General features: G+C 38.4%; 1 protein-coding gene across 8 annotated transcripts in view; it reads left to right on the forward strand.

Annotated features, from left to right (window-relative positions):
* KIAA0825 (KIAA0825 ortholog) overlaps positions 1 to 26284 on the forward strand; it is a 498502-nt gene that overhangs the window by 116736 nt on the left and 355482 nt on the right. The window lies entirely within an intron of this gene.

The raw sequence follows: 26284 nt of genomic DNA on the forward strand, positions 1-26284 counted from the left end.
TGCAGGGTATTAATCACTATGTGGGATATGCAGGCAGCAGTGAATTCTGTACACTCTAACTAAACTCCTTGTTGTTACCTAGAATGTCTAGAATTTGGTACTCTCATCATTGTAAGAATCAGATTCATAGTTCACAATAAACTATTTGAACTGAAGTGTAGCATGTTTTCAGGTTTAGAAACTAGATAAGATCTGTATTTTACAAGTACATTCTATACAAAGATGGAGAACTTTATTAATACATTATGACATTTGCATGATTAGGTAAAATGAAATAACATTTAACAGTATTAAATGCTCTGATTTATAAGTATGTAGAAAAAAGTGTATTTTAATAGAAAATTTGCTTCCAGGTTAGAATTGGCCATTGAAAATTATAGACAAAATTCAGAAGCCAGTTCTTACCTTTTGTAATTACTTCCTTTGTAAGGGAAAAATGATCACATGTTTCTAAATATCTGTCTATAATTTTAAATAATATAAAATTGAAAGACTTTAGCTTCCATAGTTTATGCTTTGCCTCTTTAAAATCTGCTTGATAGAAATTAACATCTCACTTTTTGTCATCTCATGTTAAATATTTTAAATCACACTAATAATTTTGTATGCAAGTTTAAAACTGTTATCATGGAAATTTTCATGCCAAATATTTGAAAGTTTTAGAGTTCTTAAAATAATCCAAGTGGCTTTCCTGCATTTGTATGAGCATTAAAGTTAACAGTCTCTAACAGTGTTTGAAAAACTATAGTCTATATCCTGATAGACTGTGTAAGGCACCCATGGGGGATGTGCTAATTTAAAAAAATTGATAGTTAAAGGTAACCCTCTGTTGTATTAGGTGAAGGTTATAATTATTATTCCCTAAGCAAAGCAAAAATTAAGTGCTACTTAGCAGGTTATGAAGTGTGCAATAGTAGTTAGAGCATAGGAATATTTTCCCACTGCTAGCAAATGTTGCGTGGAGACAGGAGAGTCAGTGAATTGACTGCTGATAGCTAACAGTTCTTTTCAAACTGCAAATGGTAATAGATTATATTAACTATTGTGAGGCTGAACTACTCAACGTCATACTAGCGTTTCTTTATTAGAATCTTAACTTGTAATAGAATTAGACTTTTGTGATGAATTATTCTCCTTTCGGAATTTATCTCATGCATTACTCTTCACATGTTTATCATAGCATGTTTATCATTAGTTAGACCTTTTCCTTTAAGAACTTGACGTCTCTATTCAGTTGGGGTTTTGGTTCCTTATTTTTTATTTACGGTAAATCTTTGGGGGAAAGACCATTCTTGTACTAATTCTAAAAGCATTTGAATGTACTTAGCTTTCATAGTCATCAAATGAGTGTTGCTTAATTGTCTGTTTTCACAATTGAAAGCATCTACTCTTTAGTGGGGATGTGGTGGGTCCCATCTATTGTATGCTTTTTCAGGGGTCCTCAAACTGCGGCCCACGGGCCACATGAGGCAGTGTGATTGTATTTGTTCCCGTTTTGTTTTTTTTACTTCAAAATAAGATATGTGCACTGTGCATAGGAATTTGTTCATAGTTTTGTTTTTTTTTTAACTATAGTCTGGCCCTCCAACGGTCTGAGGGACAGTGAACTGGCCCACTGTTTAAAAAGTTTGAGGACACCTGCCGGAATCATTGTGCCATAACTTTAATTTGATGCTGAAAATTGGCCATTAAGATATTTTAGTCAGTATCTCCATAAAATAAAGGGATGAATACTGAGATTAATTTTTAAAAATATTGCATGGGCATAATTCTAAATGTTAACTTTGGTTTATAATAAGGCAGTCTCTCAAAGATTTGTGGTTTCTCTGGAAAGAATATATTTGTACTTTTTTCATTAGTTAGGATTTGTGCAAAGATAAAATCTAGTCTTCATTTTGAATCATTCACAAAAATTAGACTGTTTAATTGTTTTGGAATCACTGATGGCACTTGGGATACAAAGAAAGGAGCACAGGCTGTTTCCCCAATTTGTCATAAGCCTATGGATGGATTCTAAGTATGTAAGTCTCTCTTCTGTGAACCCGGGAATTTTTGCTCACCAGACAACCATCCAGGACTGCTTTCCGGTCCTTCTGCTTGGTGTGAGTGACAGCAGACTCCAGTGATGCTGATGACCAAGGGCCTTCACAGCTTTCACTCCAGATCCTCACCTACTGTCCCTCTACCCACCTGAGACAAGGGCCATAGGAAAACCTTTAGCCTTATGCAAAATTCCTATTTTTTTGCTGAAATTTGCTTCTTTTCTGTTCCTTATAACCAAAAAACTTGGAGAAGTACAATCCTATCAATACATGCCTTGTTTATTAAGGGTTCTGATAATATCTTGTTTGCACGCTTTGTTGAAATTACAGTAACTGAGCCCCTTTCTCTCTTAGGTCCTTTTGCGTTTTAGGTACACATCTGTGATCATTATTATGGAAGCACAGGCTACAGTCGTAGGCTTGATCCACATATGCCCTTGTAGTTCCCTGCCACTTTGACCTAACGTGGGGGAGTGGGGGAGTCTGTCTCTGAACACTTTGAACAGATGGCCAGTTCCCTGGAAGACACCAAAGACTGGAAAATGGGGAGTGAGCTCTTGCTTCCCAAGTGGCAGGACTTTCCTTCTGAATCCTAGGAGAAATCAAAGAGGTTCTTGAATAGTGTGCTATTAAATGTGTACAGTTATAGACTAAATTATGTGGGATTGGTCTTCTCTAAAGGCAAACAAGAAGGGAAGAATGTTTAAGACAGGAGCGTAGAAGCAGGCATGTCACTGTCAGGTGAGGGAGAAGCAGGCTGAGTGCTGTGGGAGAGCTAGAAGGGAGATATTCCTGTTAACAACAATAACTTCAGGTGAGGACACATATCCCTATTTGCAGGGCAGTGGGGTCTCCTTGGGGTGTGCCCAGTCAAAGAAGAATTAAGCAATGCATACATGAGAAGGGAAATGGAACCAGCAAAGAGGTCTCTCCACCTACAAAATGTGCATCAGGAACATTTCTGGAGCTTTAGTTTCTTTGTTTGCTTCAGAAATAATATAAATTTATAGAAATGAAAGCTTTATGAAAATCTTGAATGTTGTTTCTTCAGTATTAGCAAGAGAAAAGAAATGATAAAATCACATATTGTTTAGATTGTTCAGGGAAATGTCATAGGGAACTATTATAGCAAACTGTTAATAGATTATGAGAAAAGGGCCTAGATTTACATTACAGAAATGGGAAGAAAGAAAAACTGAGATTCTTTATTAAAGCATTTTTGCTTTTTGTATAGTCTTTAGTGTACTATTAAACCTATAAAGTTATGCTAAATTATATATTTCATAAACTTTACAAATCTGAAATTTCTTCTAATCTTGTAGATTTCATGACATCAGATATTTAAGATCTGAGAAAAAGTGGAAATAAAGTGATCCACTGCTAAAACTACATTTTGGTAGGAATATTTTTATTAACTTAAGGGAATTTTCAGAGTAATAAATTTTTATTATAAAAATTAAAGTATCAAATATACATAAAGGAAAAAGTCAAAGCCTTCACATTCCCTCTCCTCTGGTTCCCAGCCCTGGGATCACCATTCACACTTTGTTGAATATTTTACAATTTTTCTTATGCACATATACAAATTAATATATGTTTTTGTGATTTTAAAAAATAAGGTAAAACTAGACCTGTTGTTCTGTCATGTGCTTCTTTCTCGTAGCCCTTCATCACTCCTCACGTCCATGCGGTCCGGCTGGCAGTCTCATCAGCAGCACTGTGATATGTATTTGCATGTGGCTACATCTAAATTGATGGGATTAAATTGTTGACTGGGTTTAGAGATTTTTTTTCTCAAAGGCAATGTATGCCCACTGTTGTACAAATACAAGCACATTTAAGTGTGTATGTGTGTATGCATGCACCTTCTGGGGGCAAGACATGATTGCAAGAGGGACTTTACCTAACAAATGCAATCAGTATAACCTGGCTTATTGTACCCTCAATGAATCCCCAACAATAAAAAAAAAAAGTATATAAAGTAAAAACTTTCAGGTCTCCTCCCCTTCCCCACCCTTAAGCCCACCATCCTAGAGTAATCCCTGCTAACAGCTGGTGTCTGCTTTCCACGCACATGCGCTTGTCCTGTGTATGTACATTCTACAGACCCCTCTGCGTTTCTTTTTAAATTACCATAGCATGGACTCCTTTTGTCTCAATACATACAGAAGGATCTGCATTATTCTTTTTACAGGTTGCCAGCTATGTATGATATATATTAATAATTAATAATTATAATTAATAATATGAATATTATTATAATAATTAATAATGTGAATATTATTCAATCACTTAATTAACCAACTCTAATTAATAGATCTGAGGATTTTTCTAATTTTTTTTCTTTGTATAAGTGTATATCTTTTATAGTTTTATTCCTTGAAGTGATATCCCTGGGACAGAGTATAAGCTAATATAAATTTATATATATATATATATATTTTTTTTTTTTAAGCTGCCCACCTAAACAAATATGCCTACTGGATTTTAACTACAAATATTCAGAATCATGAATATCTAGTTTGATACCTGCGTTCATTTAAATATCAGTCTAACAATCATGGTTTTTTTTAAATGTGCCTGCTTCTCTGTGATTGCCTGCCTCCACCTGGATCATTGGTGCCATTGCTGTGATGCTAATGACTCCTTGCTGCCAAGAGGCCTGGACAGAAGGACAGGAGTAAGGGAGGGTCGCCTAATGTTCTGTGTCACACAGCCGTTAGGCGCTTTGGAGCCAGACAGACTTGCCTTGCATAACCACTTCACCACTTTGCAGTTCTCTTTCTTCACCGTGTGTGAATGATTGTTAGGTCCAGCCCCAGCACTGGCCTTGCCCCATCCTTGGAGGGTTCCCTTTCTTTGCCTAATCCCCACCCATCCTTTATGGCAGCCCATGTCATTCCTTCTAGGAAACTTTTTTTGAGCAAGATCTGTGCTCCCACGGCATTGCCATAGGCCTTCTTCAAAGCTATTAAAATACCTTATTAGAGGTGTGTCTTCCCACATGGACTCTAAGCACCTCAGGAGCCAGTGTTATTTATCTTCTCTAGTACCCAAGCCACTGCCTAATACATGGCAGGAGAATATCTTTTTAACTGAACTGTTTTCTCAAATCAATATCTGGAGGTATAATAATCTGTATTGGTAATAACAAACTAATCAACTTATTTAATTGAGCCCCTACTCTTTAAAAAAATATTGTGCTAAGAGCAGTGGAGATTCCAAAAAGTAGAAGACCCTTGCTTCCCAACTAGATTGAGAAATAAAATATGAATGTATGAAAGATTCCTGGAGTTACACAGACAAGCAGTTGCACAGTTCTGAGAAGAAAGAGATTCCAGGAAGGAGGGCTCTCGTCTGACCTCTGTCCAGAGTGATAAAGACAAGATGGAACCGTGTTGGCTGCAGGGCAGACAGGAGCTGGAGAAGCAGAAAGCCGGGACTGATGGACAGCGGTGTTCACAGGGGAGATCGCTGGCTCCCAGATGAAACGAGAAAGTGAGAGGTGCGCACACGGAGTTTACTTAGCAGGCACAAGACAAGGAAGACCTGGCCTGTCTCTCGGGTCTTCTGCCTTCTCCTATTCATCCCCATCCCTGAGACTTCCACAGGATACCCTTAGTGCATCTCAGGCTCGCGCTGTCCCGTCCACCCCCAGCTGCACCCTGGAGCAGCTAGTAATAATTCTTGTGAGAAAGCTGTGTTCCCCCAAGCAATTTTTTCTGAAGTTTGAAATCAATTTAAAGGCTCATTTTATGTGCTGCCTTCAAGTGCTTTCAAATCCAGGAGGTAAAAAAGACTAGCCCCCAGAGGAATATGGGGGTGGGGAGGAGAAAGACCTATTAAATTAATTACTAAGTGATTTATCTTAGACTTTAAATACATTAGAAATTCAGGGAAAGGAGACCGTAGTGTAATGAAGAGCAAGCTAGACAGACTTCATGAAGATTTGGACTTGAGCTTGCCCTCCTTGCTGAGTCAGGGGCAAGGCGAGGGCTTCCCTCGCAGCTCAGACAGCAGCGGAAGGAAAGCTGGCTGTGTACCGCTTCTCAGCCTTTTGGCTAAGGTCAAGTGAAAGCTGGCTGTGGCTGACTGGAGACGTGAAGAGAAGGGTGAATGACTCACAGGCACTATTCTGTAAACAATTGAGGAAGGCATTCGCTAAGATGACTTGCAAGTGACATTTTTTCCTTAATTCCTCTTTTCCTCTTCTTAAGCAAAGAAGAGAATAGTTGTGTGAAAAGAGGAATGTGGTGGTTGATACAATAAAAGCAAGAGCTAAACAAACCTGGAAGGACAGGAGCCAGTGGGTTTCTGGAGACTAGAGCGCAGGAACTTAGCTTGCTTGCTGTATTTCATCGACTGTTGTCTTGGTTTCTTCCTAAACGATGACTCCGTTCTCTGACCAGTTTCTCCAATCAGTGGGCATATGGCTCCTGGCAGTTTCCTGCTGATGTCCTAACAGCTATCTGGTACCTCAGTTCAGAAAGTCACAGGTGAAGGCCTTTGACTAGCCAAAGAATCAGCTTGTTTGACAAGAATGCTGGGCGGACAATAAGCTAAGGGGTCACATAGTTGAACAACTGATTGAATGATGTGATATCTAGCCTAAGAACAGGGTACCAAGAATCTTGAAACCCTGTCCTTGATGCTTAAATTATATGTGGTATTTGTTAAAGGCTTTTGAGCAGAATGTTTAAGATGCAGAACTTTATACTAACAACAAGAAGAAAAAACAAAGCAAAGAAAAAAGAAAAGAAAAAAATAGACAAAAAAAAAAAAAAAACCCAGATGTAGAACCTTCCCAGTGATGTGTAAGACTTACCCAAATGTGAGAAGGAGACAAGCAAACCACCTAGCAGAACGTTTCACCCTAGAAATTCTAGTGTGAATTGTGATGACAGTATACTGAGGCAAAACCATTGGAACTGAGAACAGGACGGCTCGGCGGGGTGGCAGGAGGCAAGAGAGCAATGGCTTTCAGAGTGTGGTTTCCAAATCTGCAGCGACGTCACCCGGGACAGTTAGACGTGCAAATTCTCAGGCTCCACCTCAGAAACTCTGGAAGCAGGTCCGGAACCCCATGTGTGGACAGGCTCTCCAGATGACGCCGACGCATGCTAGCCTGATACCAGTCTCACGCACAGCTTGAAAGCACACACTGTAGCCAGGCTGCCTTCATTCAAGTCCTGACTCTGTTCCTCATGAGCTTCATGACATTGAGCAATTTGTTTAACCTTTTTGTGTGTCTTAGAGATAAATGTTAAGTGCTTTCTTTGCGGAAATTAGAAAATTAATTTAAATATATGGAAAATGCTTACAACAGTACTTGGTACATAGTAAGTAAGGATTACATAAGCATTTTTCCTTCATTATTATTGGTAGAGTTCAGTGTTTGTAGGAAGATACAAATAAAAGATGGTTCTGTCTGAAGTGTACATCAGCCCTTGTGGATGGCCAAAAGTTGTCCACATTATTCTAACATTGTTCTTAAAGATTCAGACTGTTCTAGAAATCACCTCCTGACCCTGAACTCTGTTCTTCAATTGAAATCTGGTGTCATTGTCAGTTTCCTCAAAGAGCAAATTCACTTTGTGACTGACTTATAAGCAACTTACTTTTCCTGAGCCCCAATTTCCTCATTATGATTTTAATGAAGATTGTACATAACATGTATAAAGTCCTTACCACACCATGTGCTGTCTATAGATGGTAGCTATTCACTGCCCTTCTCCCCATCTCATCATCTCACCTCCCCCCTTTTTAACTGTAGTTTCTCCCTCTGTGTGTCCACTGATCTGCGACTGTTTCTCTTTGCATCCTTCCTGTTCTTCCAGGACAGGGGCTGACAAATGCTTTCTATGAACAGATAGTTAGACACTATCTTAGCCTTTGCAGCCTCTCAGGTTCCCATGTCAGCGCTTTGACTCTGCCATTGCAGGGCAGAGTAGCCATAGACAATATGAAAGCAAGTCAGTGAGGCTGGGTTCCATGGACACTGTGGACGCTGAAACTTGAATTTCATAGACTTTTCCATGTCAGGAAATATTCTCCTTTTGATTTTTCCCCCATCCATTTACTAAGAGACTGTACCGCAAGAGGCGGTGGGCCAGATTTATGGCAGGAGCCATAGGGTGCTGACCTCGGCCTGAGGGGACTTGCTCTTCCCCAGAGCCTCGCCTCACTCCCTCATTCTCCTTCCCATCCACTCCTGTCTTCCTGTCTTCTTCAAGGCAACCCCGCCATCCACAACCCTGGATCCATATCACAATCTAAGGGAATTTTTAAACATTTTGTTCATTGAGCAAAGCTTTGTGTATTTATTGTAATATAAAAAAAAAATCAAGTAAGTCTAATGTCTGTTTATATACTGAAAAAAAGGAAAAGTAAGTTGCCTCATTTTGCATGTATTTTCTAATTTCCTTTGTAAAAAAAAATTTTTTTTTTTTTTTGCAGTTTTTTGCCGGGGCTTGGTTATGGGGCTGGCACCCTACTCCTTTGAGCCATAGGCGCTGTCCTGTAAAATTTTTTTTAAAAAGCCATGGAACAAATCATAACAAACAGCAGAGCACAGTATTGATCAGTTACATCAGAATAGAACGGCAGTCACCTCCTGGCATTTTCTTCCATTAGCTTCTTATCCACAGACTTCTTTTGACACTGAGTTTCCTTTATGTTTTGAGGGTGATATCTTTCTTTTTGCATGAACTAAAATAGTTAAAGAGGAGTAAATTTACAAGACAGAGATGGCCACAGGAGCTGATGTGACTGAGCACGGGCGCGGCCCTGTGCAGTCTCCCCACCCTGCTTTCAGACTCACTCTCCCTCTCCCGTCACACAGCACCTTGTGCATGCATGGTAAGGACGAGGCAGATCTTTATTGAATTAGCAATAGAAACCCACTCAAAGGTACTTTTTGTAGGTCGTAGGCTTTTTGAAGAAACCAATGACATTTGCCACCAAGGTGCTCCAAAGTCATATCTGAAGTTGGAAGGAAATAAGGCTTTATGTTTATGGCTGAATAACTATTCCCTAGGTGAGGAAGGCAACTAAAAAGGTAAGATTAACTACAAAATTTTCAAAGTGCCATTGCAGCCCTGGAAACATCCCTCTCACATACTCTGTTAGCTCTTTGGTACAGCTTTGCAGGAGGGCACAAGGGATTGCCGTTATCACCGTGGCTATCTCTTTTCCTAAGAATTTTAACATATGTTCATAGGCATTGTAATTTTCCTGCCTGGTTTTAAAAAGTGTGAATAGAATATTACTCTTTATGTTTTGGCATAAAGAAGAAAAAAATTTCAATCTCTTTTTGAAATGTTATTATTCAATTAGAAAATATATTAGGCAGTGCACTCAGCAGGCGTCTCAACTTAAACCCATCTTTTTGATGATGTCATTCTTTTTATTCTAGTGCTAAATTTTTTAAATTAATTTTAACATGTTATATTAAGAGCTAATAATGTAACTTCTCTATCATGGCCTATTTCTATAAAAAATGAAATATCAATTTTGAGACACAACCTCAGGCTATGGTAAAAATGCATTGTTAACTGAGTTTAAGTTTTTATCTGTAGGTTAATTTTTGGCATGATAAGAGAAAGTAACACATATGATAAGAGATAGAGCTCTAGCAAAGTTTGAGACCAAGAAAGGGATGTAAGGAAGATATTCCACTAATAATATACCATCAGCATACAGGACTTAAAATTTACAACCCATTTCATTACCCTAGAGATGTCTTTTTATTAAAATGTTCCCTGACAGGGTCAGCATATCTACGTATTTACAACCGGGATTTAAACCATCAGACAATGAAAGAAAAGTCAGCTGAGAAAATATTCAGAAAATTTCCCTGGATACAGCTGTCATTTTTGGCTGAATTCAAACGTAAGCCATTCTTTGATTAGCATCTTCAACAAACAGTGGCCTGACAGTGGCCACATCAGACGTCAGACATTCTCTCTCATGTTCTCAGGGAAAGAAACAAAATAAGGAAGATAGAATATAGAAGAGGGATGAGAGTACTATACCCTTTGGCAAACAAGCACGAAGTCAGATTTCTTGCTAATGTAATACTGACAGCTTTGCCAGGAAGAGAGAATGGAGTGTGGGAGAATTGTGTTATCATTGAGCCGTCAGTTCAGGTGACACCAGTGGAGCCAGGGTTGGCCTGGGAATCATGAAGGGTAATAATAGAAGGAGTTTCTTTTCAGTTTTTCTCATTGACCCCAAAGAATAGCTTCACCCTTTTTAGCCATTGAGGTTTCTCTTGGTATCTATCTAAAGGAAGGGAATATTTGCTATGTTGTCCCCTCCAAAGGAAAGAGCAAACCTCCCTGTCACATGGGGCCTGTGGAGGACTGCGAGAATCTATTCCAACATGGTAGTTCTTTAGACCAGGATTACCAATCCCGTCACTGGTACAAAATTTGGTGTAACAACTCTCTCGGCCTAGGATGACCAGAGAAAGCAGGCATGGACTGCGCTCGTGGAGGATATACCAGCAATTTAATCTCTTCTAGTATAGAGCATTTTGGTATTTTATTCCACTGTGAAGGCAGCTACCACTTTGTACTAATCTAAGTGTTTGTCTAAATTCTTGAAAGGATAAGGCCACAAGTTATTCCTCAATATATCCTATCACCTTACCCAAGGCCTATAAAGGTAAGAGGGTAGTGTGTGTCAGTGTCTTTAGACATTTAATTTTATGATGAGGTTATGAGGTAGAAGCTGGATAGGACCTAATTTTTTGCAAAAGGAAGTAGAAACTTCTAGGGACTACAGGTCTTTTTAGTGGGAGGGACATCTGAAAGGTCTGCTTCCGATAGTCAGATGATTAAGACCGGGGGCCTTAACCAGGTATGATCAATAGAATCCTAAGGGCTGAGGACCTCTTAGAAATATATGCAGAGCATCACTTTCATGAACACGCATGCTTCATTTGGTTAGACTGTAAGATTGTCACACACACACACACACACACACCACCATTATTTTGAAGCATTGGCACAGAAAAGATGTTGTGGAAGGTCTTGGAGTGGAGTTGCCATTCAGCTTTATGAATGTTAACCGTAGCAATGGAGTCCATTAAATAACAACAATAGTATTTATAGTAGTTAATAGTGAAACGGGTCTCTGATAAGCTGTTTATGGTTATTTCTCCACCAAAATAATTTTTATTAAAATGCCATACAGTAATTGATATGAAACTCATTTAATTATTTTATTAAAAGAAGCATATTTATCATAGGAAAAAGCCCAAATAGTAATGAGTTAAAAGCAGTTGGTTCTTGTGGCTGACACTTACCAGTAGGTATCATTTTGGAATCATTCCTTCAGATAGGCACTATGATGGACAATGGCAATGCAATAATGGAGAAAAAAGGTCTCTGCCTGTAAGAGGCAACCTCCAAATGAACGGCGATAATGTAACACAGTAGGTGCTAAATGGAGGTATGTGCGAGTAAAATAGGAAGGAGCATGGGGAGTAGGAGCCTATCCTGGGCTGGAGACTGCGAACAGGCTTCTCACAGGAAACCTAACATTCCCGCCCCCCAAAGACACACAGCCAGTAAGGAGCAGTGTCCGGGACTGAGCCCACGCCACCGGCTCATGGTTCCATGTGTTAGCTGTTTGATTATCCCATCTCTGGTGCTTCAGGTAGCAGTACAATAAATAGCAGGGCATCACAGGATGAGACTTGGAGTGGAGGGAACCAGAACGAAAGACAGGGAGAGGAGAAGTCTAGAGTACAGTTTCTAAGAGTTAACTGTTGCCTGAATTAATATTCAGATTTATTAACATGTAGGAGGCTCAGTTTCCATAACTCTTCCTTCCCCTTCCTTTCACCATTATTTATTTATTTATTTTGAGGCAGAGTCCACTTTGTCACCCTCACTAGAGTGCTATAGCATCATAGCTCACGGCAATCTCAAACTCTCTGGTTCAAGTGATCCTACCTCAGCCTCCTGAGTAGCTGGGACTACAGTATGCACCACCACACCTGGCTAGTTTTTCTATTTTTAGTAGAGACAGGGTTTTACTCTTGCTCAGGCTGGTCTTGGACTCCTGAGCTCAAGGGATCCTCCTGCCCCAGGCTCCCAGAGTGCTGGGGTTACAGGTGGGAGCCACCAGTCTGGCCCATTCTTCCATGATGTAAGTTCTCTAAATTTCCATATATTCAGTTTGGGTTATATTTTCACTGAACTTCATAGATATTCACTTTATCCTTTTAATCACTTATTCCCTCATTCATTTACTTAATTTATTTTAAATTTTTGCCCTGTTTTGTGTGGTACCTATGGAAACCTCAAAAGAGATGAGAAGTAACACATTTCAGTTCTGAAAACTAAAGTGGAAACATCCTTGCCTTTTACCCCTAGTATTTTCCTAGTTATGTACATTTGGAAAATAAATAAATGTTACAAAAATAGTAGCTGAGAAAAGGGTAGAAAACACCTGAGTTTCACCTCAGTGTATGTGATAAACACAATGCCTGCAGATCCTCTGCGATTTCCAGCTACTCATCAGGCTTACGTGACTAAGAAGGCGCTTTACAAACTGGGGGGCATGGTGTTTGCCTCGCTTCTCCCCCCTGCTGCGCTGTGGAGCCAGGCACACAGGAGGCTGGAGCTGCTTCAGGGTGCTGAAATTCACGGAATGGGCTCCCGAGTCCCACCTGCTCTCGGGAAGTGACTTGGATGCCGGGAAAGTAGTGCTTGTTATTTGTTCCTGTGTGGTCCTGCTTACTTCATATTATAACATTGTTTAAAAGCTTTTTGTTCTTTTGTTGTTGTTGTTGTTGTTGTTGTTTTTTACTGGAACAAATATATTCCATTTGGATTATGTCATGAATTTCATCTGGAATAATATGACTCTCGATAGAGTATATGTGTCACCTCTTTTTATGCCACTTGTCTCGTGGCACTCTGAATGCCTCCGCACTGAAAATGGATCCATTTACAGTCAAGAATAGGGAGGCTAATGTTCATTTTTCTTAGGAAAACTGAAATGTGCACCTTTTATCCTATTATACAGATTCACTGGCTTCAGATTATCTGATTTCATAGCTTCTCATTTTCTCTTGTATCTTGCTACTATTATTAACAAGAATTCTGTTGCTAATGGTTTTGGAAAGTAATATGTGTGCTTTCAGCCAGTACCTGTATTTTTGTGGTTTGTCTGATTTAGCTGGACTTTGATATTTATTCCAATTGCTGCTTTGTTGCACATCAAATGTGAGAAGCACTAATGTCCCTCCAGATTTATTTTCAATGTCCTAAATTTTGCTAGAACAAAATGAAGTTAATATTTTAACTCTTAGTTACTAGGTGCAACTAATAATTAACACCTTTAAGTGTATAGTCTATATTCTTTGCGTGGTCTGTCTAAAGGTGTGTGTGTGTGTGTGTGTGTGTGTGTGTGTGTGTGTGTGTGTATTCATATATACTGAGAGAGAGAGAAAGAAAGAGAGACTTTTTAAATTTTAGGGTGATAGTTTCAAAAATATGTGTGCACATTTTTTATAGTGAAGCTATTTTCTAAAGTATAATTTTGGCCGAGCAGTGGCTTATGCCTGTAATCTCACCACTTCAGGAGACCGAGTCAGGAGGATTGCTTAAGGCCAGGAGTTTGAGACTAGCCTGGGCAACACAATGAGACAGTGCCTCTGAAAATAAATAAACAAATGAAGAGAGAAAGTATAACTTTATTATTTAAAGACACAAAAAAATCACATTTTAGAATTAATTGTATCAATATGTCCCATTAAGTTCCCAGCCCATCATTGTTTTTATTTCCTTTTGCACACATTTTCTATTTTAGAAGCAATCTTCAAATCTATTTTGTTAAATAGACAACTATTGAAAATGTTTATAGAATACTGTACACATTTTTTATTTATGAACTTACATCTATAAATACTTATTGTTTTGAAGAATATATTTTGGGTATGGGTATAAAATATTTCTTTTTTCTGGGCCAAACCTAGCTATTTCTAGGACTGATAGAGTTTTATCCATTTTGTTTTTTAATCAGTTGTTTTGATTGTGTACTTTGTGTAAGAGATTATGCTGGGTTCTGAGATACTGTGGCGAATAAGCTGAATATGATCGCTGGCCTCACGGAAATCATTATAAATTTGTGAGGAATGTGTCTAAAGAACTCCAACTATTGTTCAGGGTTTTTCCTGACAGGAACTTTTCTTTTGCCTAAGGCACGTACATAGGATATGGTCTGGGAATTTCCTACAGGTGTTCCACATTTCTTCCAGAAATAAAAAAGTTATAAATCTTGACCTTGGAAAGAGTAGAGTTTTCTTTTGTTTTTAAAGTCATTGATATTCTATACAACAGCTTTTTGGTTGACTTTTGGAGACCAAAAATCCAGGTTTTCGGATGCTTTTTTTTTTTTACATGGTTACTTTATTTTATTTTTTTCTCTTAACAATTTTTTTTTTTTTTTATTGTTGGGGATTCATTGAGGGTACAATAAGCCAGGTTACACTGATTGCAATTGTTAGATAAAGTCCCTCTTGCAATCACACTTTATAGGGGCAAGACGGATGCTTTTTTTTTTTTAACGACAAGAGTTTTTAACTAGTGTTCATGGTCCCTTCAGGCAGGGGTCTCAAACCCAGTGTACAGAAAATTCACTTGGAGTAATTGGTTAAAATGAATATTTTGGGGCCTCATCCCACAGAGATGCTGATTCATTAGCTCTAGAAATGACTGAGGCTTTGCCTTTTTAGGCATAACAGAAGTTCCTGAGCCATCCTGCTCTATGATACCCATAGATGGACGTCAGGTGACTCTGTCGTTTAGCCCTCAATTTGTGACTACATGGAATTGTTCAAGGAGAACATATAGGAGAATTTAAGAGACTTTCAGTAATTTCTCAAAGGGACCTGCAAAAATACTGATTATGATAATATTAGAAGCAGCATTTTCCAAGTAGAAGAGGGCACTAGTAAAATCAGCCACACTACCAGGAGCAAGAAGCCACAGGAGTGGCTAACAAGGGGAGGAAAAGCTACCAAGCCGGCCGAGGTGCTCAGGCCACACGGTGACCCAGAGCAGCATCACCCAAAATGGTCAGTTGTTTCTGAGAAAATCTCAGAAATGAATAGATGTGCCAGTTAACTGGTGTTCATAGGTCAAAAAAATATGAAAACATTACATTTCAAAGAATCTTTATTAGAGAAGCAAATAGAGACATGAATGTGCTGATTTGCCTTGTGAATCACTTTTAGGACAACTAATATTAGTATTTCCTAAATGTATTTGATCTCAGAGCCCTTTTCAAATGATTATCAGTTTCAGAAATGCCTTTAAACAGAGGTCCAAACATTAGGCCCAGGGCTGGGTTTGAACCCACCACCTCTGGTATATGGGGCCGGCGCCCTATTCCTTTGAGCCACAGGTACTGCCTGACTTTCACCATGACCTTGTCATGCAGAAAAATTTAAATTGTATTTTAAATACCCTAAAAAAATAGGAAAGCTAAGAGTTTATATTGCACTTCAGAAAAATTCTTATTAAAATTATACATAGGGAAAAAATCCTCCATTATCTAGTTATTATTTACATGGACTTATTATTAGTTGATGATAAATTAAATAATATCTAGCTCTAAAATGGAAATTTAATTTTTTCTTTATAATGTTAAGATTTAGGATAAATTTATATTTCCAAGAGATCATAGCACTCATCCTACAACCAAGCAACTGCCAGTATTTCCAGTATTTTATAGCAGCAATTGGCAGCCTATATAAAAATATTTATGTCCAAGATTTCTTTGAAGCAAAACCAGTCCATAGTGATTTTAAACAATCATCAATCAATCAATCAATCAATAATGATCAGATTGCCTTACAGGGGAAAGGAGTATCCAGGTAAAGTTTTCTGGAGAAGTGACTTGAAGAAAATGAACAAATAGAAAAAATACTAAAAACAAAAAAGGAGGAAAGAGATTAATTTAGAGAAAGAAAACACAAAGGGAATTTTTGATAGGAGAAACTCTTTTCTAATTTGCTCAACAGTGAAGAGTCTCAGGGACAGAAAAATAGATCTGCTTTGCAAATGGAAATCATGAGCTAAGGTGTGATGATGAGGACACGTGTCCTATGAGATACGGTGGGGAAATAAGTAAGTTTGGGAAATGCTGTTCCATCTTTTGTGTTTAATTTTGCTTTAATTGGCCTCTCACAAAATGAATTTGTCACGGTATTATTTTCCCCATAAATTAAGAACCCTCACACTACCCCTGGGGGGAACGCTGAGCTGATAGTGACAGGAAATAAGGACTACTAATTAATGGGCCTGTACCATGATCATTGCTTCTTTGGGACAAAATGATTAGATTTAGGTCATACGTATTATTATGTCCTTGTTCGTTATTAAGTTATAAAGATTCACTGAATTAAAATGGGTTTACCTTTTAATATTTTTATATTTCTGGAATCCATGATTTTTCTAAATCCAGGTCATGAAGATAAAAATCTCTTCGTGTGGAATCTTCAGACCCTACATAATTTTAAACAAGTAATGCTCTTCAAGTTATAGTGTTTTTCTTCATCATCATTTTTCATGGGGGTCCTTCTTTGTTTGCATTATAAACATTCACAATACTTCCAAATTAGAATAAAGTCAAATTAAGTCTTCTTAAATATGCTTTACTTCAAACTTTAGTCAAACTATTGAGGGACCTTCCTAGTAATTAGAAAGGATTCTTGCAGTGTCTGAAAATATGGTTTATCAAGATTTTTGGTCCAAAAGGGTCTTAAAGGTATAGAAGGTTAAACTAGCCTCTCAGCTCCATGAGCAAAGCTTAAAAGAAACCAAATAGATCAAATGGAAATCAACCAACAGCTAAATAAAACATAACACATTTATTCTCTTCATTTTCTGGGCATGATTTTTCTAGAAAGATGTTAGTTATAAATCCTGCTAATGCGTGCTGGCGTCCCCTGGTACGCCTATACATGAATGGCAGATGTCAGTAGGGGCTGTTTAGAGGTAGGTTTTAATGTATATGAGGCAAAAGTAAATTTAGAGATTTTTGTAGGTACTTTAAAAACAACTTTTTAAAAGTCTTTTTTACTTTTCCAGAACAGGGCTAAATTCTAGGCTTTAAGTTGGTGGACAGCTCTTTCTCATATCACTACAAAGACACTATAACATTTTTGGACCTCAGTGACGAACTATGTCATATGGCTACAAGTTTGATACTAACATATTAAAAATTTCACGGAAGTGAAGTGAATTAGCCATAAAATTGTAACATTTCTGGAATCTTCCAGGTAAATCCATACTGAATCACACTGTTAGTATTTTCTCTCCAAAGGCATTTAGTGTTCACTTTGTAGGAATTTACAGATTTTCTAATTTATAATGAAGCTTTAAGATACTTCTTAAATATAAGCTTTACAAAATGGCATTTATAAATGATGGATTTTTTATTTATTTATTTATTATTAAATTATAGCTGTGTACAATACTGCAATCATGAGGTACAATGTGCTGGTTTTATATGCAGTTTGAAATATTTTCATAGAACTGGTTAACATAGCCTTCATGGCATTTTCTTAGTTATTATGTTCAGACTTTTATATTATACATTTGGTAAATTTCACCTGTACCCTTCTACTTTAAATCCTTGAAAACTTGGCCAAAAGTGCTGTTGGTGATATCAATCTAAAATGAAAGCAACAGGGAGTATAATCCAGAGCTGCGGAGACCACCAGGAAAAGGTTGTGCCTGTGGCTGCAGTGGCTGCAGGCGGCAGCAGTGGCTACCAGCCCCACCAGGGAGGATTGCAGTTCCCAGTTTGTGAGGGAACTAGGTATTGTGTGGAAAATTGGTGAAGTGTGGGCTCCCATGCAGAATTAGGCAGCCAGAGTAGGGTGTGGTCCGGTGCAGCACCATCTCAGTTAGGTGGCGGGAGAGACACTTAGACGGCAAAGATCCTAGATAGGAAGAGGCCATTGTTTTGAAATTTGGGGGATGGCGGTTACCGCAAGCACCTTTCTGTGTGGGCTAGGCACAGCAATTTGAGTCTTACCTGCAGACAGTCATCCTACATCAGAACTGGCCCAGGACATCCCACACTTCATGGGAACTGTTGCGGGGAGAATTTGGGAAACCTGGGCCTATGAAGATTTTTTGAGATCAGTGGAATCATCAGTTCAGCACATCTAGGTGCCAAGTGGGTAATCAGGCAAACACCAAGAACATTTAAGCTGGGAGACAAGCTCCCATCCAGAGGCAGAGATAATGGCCAGAAAGAAACCAGCAAAGCTGAAGGGTGGGATCTGAGCTGAGAGAAGAGATTGAGAATTGCACATCTTCTCTGCTGAGGCAAGTGCAACTCCAAGGAAACGAATTTCAGGTATAGAACCCATCCCAAAGAGGACGTGTGTCCATCCCCTCCCCCAAGAGAGTTGCTTGCTTCCTTGTTCTGAGATCTTTACTAGTGTGCAGTGAATTGAGGTCCTCTTCTCTCACCCCATGGGAGCAAGTTGCTGGAAGCTGAGAATCCTTCTCCAGAGAGTCCCTGCCTGGGCATTCCCTTGTTTGCCATGAAGGTTGAACAAATATTTTCCCTGCCACTTTGAACTCCCAGTCCACCCTTCCCCCTGGCCTGGTGGTCTAGAAGCCCAACCCCTGCAGAGACCAGAACATTCGTGGTTCTTTGTTAAGACTGGACGTTGCATGGTTTGAGGTAGCACAGCTACACTGTAACTGTGAATTCGGTAACAATGCAGAAAAGCACAGGGGGAGGTGTCAGGCTTGGCTCTGAGAAAGAGCAACTCAGTAGTGGTTGCAGGCTTGGGTCTCCATACGATGGGGGGAGGCTCAGGAACTGCTGAGGCATGGGAACCCGAGCGGAAACACCTCCCACCTAGCAGCAGCATTAATAGAGCAGTCCCACCAGAGTCAAATTTCAGAGAGACATCTCCCCAATTCTGTGGACTGCCAGAGGGAGCTAGATCTTGCATTGCAGGGATATCAGAGGAACAGAGCGGCAGGGAAAAAGGCACAGTCTCTGAGGGTAAAAATCATTTGCTGCTTTGTTAACCTCTGGTTCAGAACGAGCTCAGGTGGAAAACTCCCCAGTTTCCATTGATCATCCAAGGTAATCAGACGTCAACTCACCCAGCCAGCTGGTGGCAGAATGTGGTAGTTTGGCCAATGAGGCAATGACTTCTCTCTGACTCTGGCAGGCCCAAATCCCTGGCACATTTGCTCATTGGAGGGAACTGGGCCACAGCCCCATGTGGCTATCAGTACCTGCATGTGATGGAGGTGAAAGGTGGGGAAGGAGGTACCAGCCCCCCTGAACTATTTTTCTGGGTGGGCCTTTCTGACTCCACAGAACACCAGAGTGAGTTACACATGAGCTGCCAGTGGACCCCCACTGCCTAGATGCTGAACACCTAGGGACCCACCAGGGTTGTACCCTGGTCGTGTTGCTATGGGTGAGTGGGATTTTCCCCTTCCAGTTGTTGCCTGTAGGGGGCAGGGTGTCTTACTTGCTTATGTATCTCCACAACTGAGATTTCAGCCCAAAGCCACTGATTCACTAGGACTGGACAGAGACTAGCCGAATACAGGTCAGAGCCATCTAGCCCCACCACAGCAAGCAGGTCCCCAGAGTTTCAGGCTGTCGTACTGAATGGGGCCTTTGTAAAGCTCTAGGGGAAAAGCCGTAACCACAGTCCCAGTTCTTTGATAAAGGGCTGGTTAATTACAACTCCAGGAGCCCTTAATTCAATTTCACCTTACCAGCTTCTCTAGTCAAGGGTTGAAAAATAATCATGGGACGGAATCAGGGGGAAAAACTCTGGCAACATGAATAATCAGAATAGATCAACTCTCCCAAGGAATGACAAAGGAGACACAACAGGAGATCCCATTCATAAACAAATGGCTGAGATGTCAGAAATCAAATTCAGAATTTGGATTGTAAATAAGATTAAAAGAATGGAGGCAAAGTTGGAATTAGAAATACAAGGAGTAATTCAAAAGTTCTCTCAAGAATTCAGTGAATTCAGGGTGGTGTCTGTGGCTCAAAGGAGTAAGGGGCCAGCCCCATATATTGGAGGTGGTGGGTTCAAACCCAGCCCTGGCCAAAAAAAAAGAAAAAGAATTCAATGAATTTAAAGAAAAAGATCACCAAAGATGTTGACACATTGTGGCAAGAACTTGCGGCCCCCAAAGACCTGAGAAATACAGTAGAATCCCTCAGTAACAGAATGAAGCAGGCAGAAGAAAGGATCTCTGACATCGAAGAGAAAGCTTTTGAATGCTCCTCAAATGCTCAAAGGGGAAGAGAAGTGGAGAACAAAAACAGATCATTCCCTGAGAGAACTGTGGGACCACTCTAAAAGAGCAAACATTCACCTTATAGGAATCGTTGACGTAGAAGAGGATGGTCTGAAGAACACAGATACTCTACTCCAAGAGATAATTGAGGAGAACTTCCCAAGCATGGCCAGAGATACTGAAATTCAGAGAGCAGTTTCAGAACCCCAGCACGACTCAACCTAAATAAAGCATCTTCTAGACACATTGTAACTAAATTTGCCAAAGTTAATATGAAGGAGAAAATCCTGCAAGCAGCCAGATGTAAGAAAATCATAACCCATAAAGGAAAGAATATTAGAATGACTGCAGATCTCTCTGCTGAAATTTGTCAAGCCAGAAGAGGATGGCCATCAACCTTCAATCTCCTAAAACAAAACAACTTTCAGCCCAGGATCCTGTATCCAGCTAAATTGAGCTTCATTTATGACAGAGAAGTTAAATACTTTAATGACATACACACATTGAAGAAATTTGCCATAACCAAACCAGCTCTTCGGGATATTCTCAGACCCATCCTCCATAATGACCAGCACAATGCTCTACCACCAATGTAAACTCACTCTGAAATTCTTGACTAAAACCCCAATTTCCACTGTGGCAAAAAGATTTAAAATGTCCACTGGATTTTTGAAAAATTTGACACCCCAAATATTACCAGGCTTGTGAATACTCTCAATTAATGTGAATGGCCTAAATTGTCCTCTTAAGAGGCACAGGTTAGCTGACTGGATACAAAAACTCAGGCCAGATATCTGCTGCATACAAGAATCTCATCTTACCTTAAAGGATAAATATAGACTCAGGGTGAAGGGATGGACATCTGTAAATCAGGCAAATGGAAATCAGAAAAAAGCAGGGGTGGCAATTTTATTTGCAGGTACATTTGGCTTTAAACCAACAAAAGTAAGGAAAGTTAAGGATGGTCACTTCATATTTGTTAAGGGAAATACTCTACATGATGAGATGTTAATTATTAATATTTATGCGCCCAAACAGAATGCTCCTCAATTTATAAGGGAAATCCTAATAGACATGAGCAATTTAATATCTTCTAGCACCATAATAGTTGGAGATTTTAACACCTCTTTGGCAGTGTTGGATAGATCCTCCAAAAAGAAAGTAAGGAAAGAAATTTTAGACTTAAACTTCACCATACAACAATTGAATTGAACAGACATTTACAGAACATTTCATCCTAACAAAACTGAATACACATTCTTCTCATCAACCCTTGCAACATCCTCCAAAATTGATCACATCTTAGGTCACAAGTCTAACCTTAGCAAATTTAAAAGTATAGAAATTATTCCTTGTATTATCTTGGATTATCATGCAATAAAATTTGAACTCACCAATAACAGGTATCTGCATATTCATAAAAAGTCATGGAAACTAAATAACCTTATGCTGAATGATAGCTGGGTTGTAGACGAGATTAAGAAGGAAATTGCCAATTTTTTTGAACAAAACAATAATGAAGACATGAATTATCAGAACCTGTGGGATACTGCAAAGGCAGTCCAAAACAGGGAAATTTATAGTGTTGCAAGCCTTCCTCAAGAGAACAGAAAGAGAGGAAGTCAGAAAAGGAAGAACATTCCAACCCCAAAACCAGTAGAAGAAAAGAAATAACTAAAATTAGAACAGAAGTGAACAGAAATGAAATTAAAAACAAAAGAATTATTCAAATGATCAATGAATCCAAAAGTTGGTTTTTTGAAAAATTTAACAAAATTTATAAACCTTTGACCAACCTAACCAAAAATAGAAAATTAAAGACCCTAATATCATCAATCAGAAATGGCAAAGGTGAAATAACAACAGATACCTCAGAAATTCAAAGAATCCTTAATGAATACTATTAAAAACTTTGTTCTCAGAAATAAGAAAATCAGAAAGAAATTGACCAATACTTGGAAGCATGCCAACTTCCTAGACTTAATCAGAAAGAATTGGAAATGCTGAACAGACCTATATCAAGTACTGAAATAGAACCAACTATACAAAATATCCCCAAAAAGAAAAGTCTGGGACCAGATGGCTTCACAACAGAATTCTACCAAACCTTTAAAGAGAAACTAGTACCTATATTACTTAACCTTTTCCAAAACATAGAAAAAGAAGGAATACTTCCCAACACATTCTATGAAACAAATATCACTCTGATCCCCAAACCAAGAAAAGACCCAAACAAGAAAAGGAAATTATAGACCAATATCTTTAATGAACATAGATGCAGAAATATTCAATAAGATCCTAGCAAACAGAATCCAGCAACATATGAAATGAATTTTTTATACACCATGACCAATGAGGATCTCAAGGTTAGTTCAATATACGTAAAACCATAAATATAATACATCACATAAACAAACTAAAAAACAAAGATTCTTTAGATATGATTCTCTAGATAGATGCAGAAAAAGCTTTTGACAATATCCAGCATCCTTTTATGATCAGAACACTTAAGAAAATAGGTATAGAAGGGACTTTTATTAAACTGATAGAGGCCATCTATAGCAAACTGACAGCTAATATCATATTGAATGGAGTAAAATTGAAAACATTTCCACTCAGATCAAGAACCAGGCAAGGTTGCCCATTGTCTCCACTGCTTTTTAACATTGTAATGGAAGTCTTAGCCATTGCAATCAGGCAAGAGAAGGCAATAAGGGTATACAAATAGGGTCAGAGGAGATCAAACTTTCACTCTTCACAGATGATATGATTTTATACCTGGAAAACTCCAGGGACTCAACTACAAAATTCTTAGAAGTGATCAAGGAATACGGTAGTGTCTCAGGATACAAAATCAGTAGCTTTTATATTTACCAATAATAGTGAAGCCAAAAAACCAGTCAAGGACTCTATTCTCTTTACAGTCGTGCCACAGAAGATGAAATATTTGGGAATTTACCTAAGGAAGGATGTGAAAGACCTCTATAAAGAGAATTTTGAAACTCTGAGAAAAGAAATAGCTGCAGATGTTAACAAATGAAAAAACATACCATATTCTTCATGGCTAGGAAGAATAAACATTGTTAAAATGTCTTTAATACCCAAAGCAATTTACAAATTTAATACACTCCCTATCAAAGCACCACCATCATATTTAAAAGATCTGGAAAAAAATAGTACTTCGTTTTATATGGAACCAGAAAAAAACTCAAATAGCCAAGACATTACTCAGAAATAAAATCAAATCAGGAGAAATCACACTACCTGACTTCAAACTATACTATAAATCGATAGTGATCAAAACAGCATGGTATTTCACAAAAATAGAGAGGTAAATGTTTGGAACAGAATTGAGAACCAAGAGATGAACTCAGACACTTATTGTCATTTGATCTTTGATAAGCCTATCAAAAATATAAATTGGGGAAAATATTCCCTATTTAACAAATGGTGCTGAGAGAATTGGCTGGCAGCCTGTAGAAGACTGAAACTGGACCCATACCTCTCACCATTAACAAAAATTGACTCTCACTGGATAAAAGATTTAAACTTAAGTTATAAAACTATAAAGATTCTTGGAAAGAGTATAGGAGAAACACTTGAAGAAATCAGCCTGGGCGAATATTTTATGAGGAGGACCCCTCCCTGGGCAATTGAGCAACACCAAAAATACATCACTGGGATATGATGAAACTAAAAAGCTTCTGCACAGCCAACACAAGTAAGTAAAGCAAGCAGACAGCCCTCAGAATGGGAGAGGATATTTGCAGGTTATGCTTCTGACAAAGCTTTGATAACCAGAATCCACAGAGAACTCAAACTTACTAATAAAGAAAGAACAAGTAATCCCATTTCATTGTGGGCAAAGGACTTGAACAGAAGCTTCTCAGAAGAATATAGGCTCATGGCCTACAGACACATGAAAAAATGCTCATCATCTTTAATCATGAGAGAAATGCAAATCAAAACCACTTTGAGATATCATCTAACTCCAGTAAGAATGGCTCATATAACAAAATCCCTGAAGTATGGCATGGATTGGAGAAAAGGGAACTCTTCTGCACTGCTGGTAGGAGTGCAAGCTAATATGTCCCTTTTGGAAAGAAGTATGGAGAATACTCAGGGGTCTAAAAGTAGACCTGGTGTTTGATCCTGCAATTCCTCTCCTAGGTCTCCAAAAGACCAAAAATCACTTTATAACAAGGATATTTGCACCATGAGATGTTCATTGTAGCTCAATTCATAGTAGCCAAGTCATGGAAGAAGCCCAAGTGCCCATTGACCCATGAATGGATTAACAAATTGTGGTATATGTATACCATAGAATATTATGCAGCCTTTAAAAATATGGAGACTTTACCTCTTTTACCTTTACATGGATAGAGCTGGAACATATCCTACTTAATAAAGTATCTCAATAATGGAAGAAAAAATATCCAATGTACTTAGTACTATTATGAAACCAATTTACAATCACTCACACTTTCATATGAAGAATAGATCACAACTATGGCCCAGAATGAAGGAGGGAGGGCAAGGGAGGGGAGAAGGGAGGTCATATCGAGGGAGGGTGAATGGTGGGATCACACTTATGGTGCATAATGCAAGGGTACATGTCAGATCTATTAAGTATAGTGTATAAATGTCTTAACAAAATAAGATATATATTAACCAGTGTGATGTAAACGCTCCTAATTCTATATGAAATCAGCACATTGTACCCCATAAATGCATTAATGTATACATGATCTATGTGTTTATGATGCAATAAATAATAATAATAATAATAAATAAAATCAAAGCAACAAATTGAAGTTGTTTATGAATGTGTAAAAGTGAATTATGCTCCATACTCTTTTTTTTCTTTAATTTTAGCACACTAAAATGGCAGTGTGACTTGACTAGTAGCAGAACTGTAAGAGCAAAAAAGATCAACCTTCATATAGGTAGTATTGTTTCTTTGCAAATATTTATATATCACAATTGTTTAGATAGAAGTTATTTTTAAACATGATTTCATGAATTATGTAATCTAGATCCAACAGCTAAATTAATTCACTTCTTTTTAATGATAGGAACATGACCAGGCATGGTGGCTCATGCCTGTAATCCTAGCAATCTGGGGAGGCCAAGGAGGGTGGATGGCCTGAGCTCATGAGTTCAAGGCCAGCCTGAGCCAGAGTAAGACCCGTCTCTAAAACAGCCGGGCACTGTGGCAGGCATTTGTAGTCCCAGCTACTAGGGAGGCTGAGGCAAGAGAATCACTTTAACCCAAGAGTTTGAGGTTGCCATGAGCTGTGACGCTACGGCACTCTACTAAGGGTGACAGAGTGAGACTCTGTCTCAAAAATAAATAAATATTAAGTAAATAAAAATGCTTTTAGGTCTTGAAGAGCATATTTTTATATAGTATTTTTTCCTTTAAAATTTATTTCAATTTCAGACTCTTGTCAACTATTTTACCACGTTTCTTTCTCTCTCTGTCCTCAAAAATTTTTCCCCTGAACTGAGAATAGTTGCCGACATTCCCTCTTACACTACCTATATTGCAATGTGCGTTTCCTAAAAACAAGGGCATTCTTTTTCATAACCACAGAACAGTTATCTAAAACAGAAAATTAACAGTCATGCAATAATAGCACTGGGTTGTAGACTTCACTCAGATTTCACCAAATTACCCTATAGCAAAATAAAATATCGATCTTGTATTGATTCCAGCTGTACATAATATTGATCTTGTATTGATTCCAGCTGTATGTAATGTATTTTTAGAGTCCCTTAGACTAGAACAATTCCTAGTCTTTGTGTTTTCTGACATGACACTTTTGAAAAGTACAGACCTGCAATTTTATAGAATATTCTCGAATTTAGGTTTATCTGATGTTTCCTCCTGATTAGTCCTCCCAGCCTAAAAAA

Source organism: Nycticebus coucang, chromosome 1 (genome assembly GCF_027406575.1).
Source record: "Nycticebus coucang isolate mNycCou1 chromosome 1, mNycCou1.pri, whole genome shotgun sequence".
Lineage (NCBI taxonomy): Eukaryota > Metazoa > Chordata > Mammalia > Primates > Lorisidae > Nycticebus > Nycticebus coucang.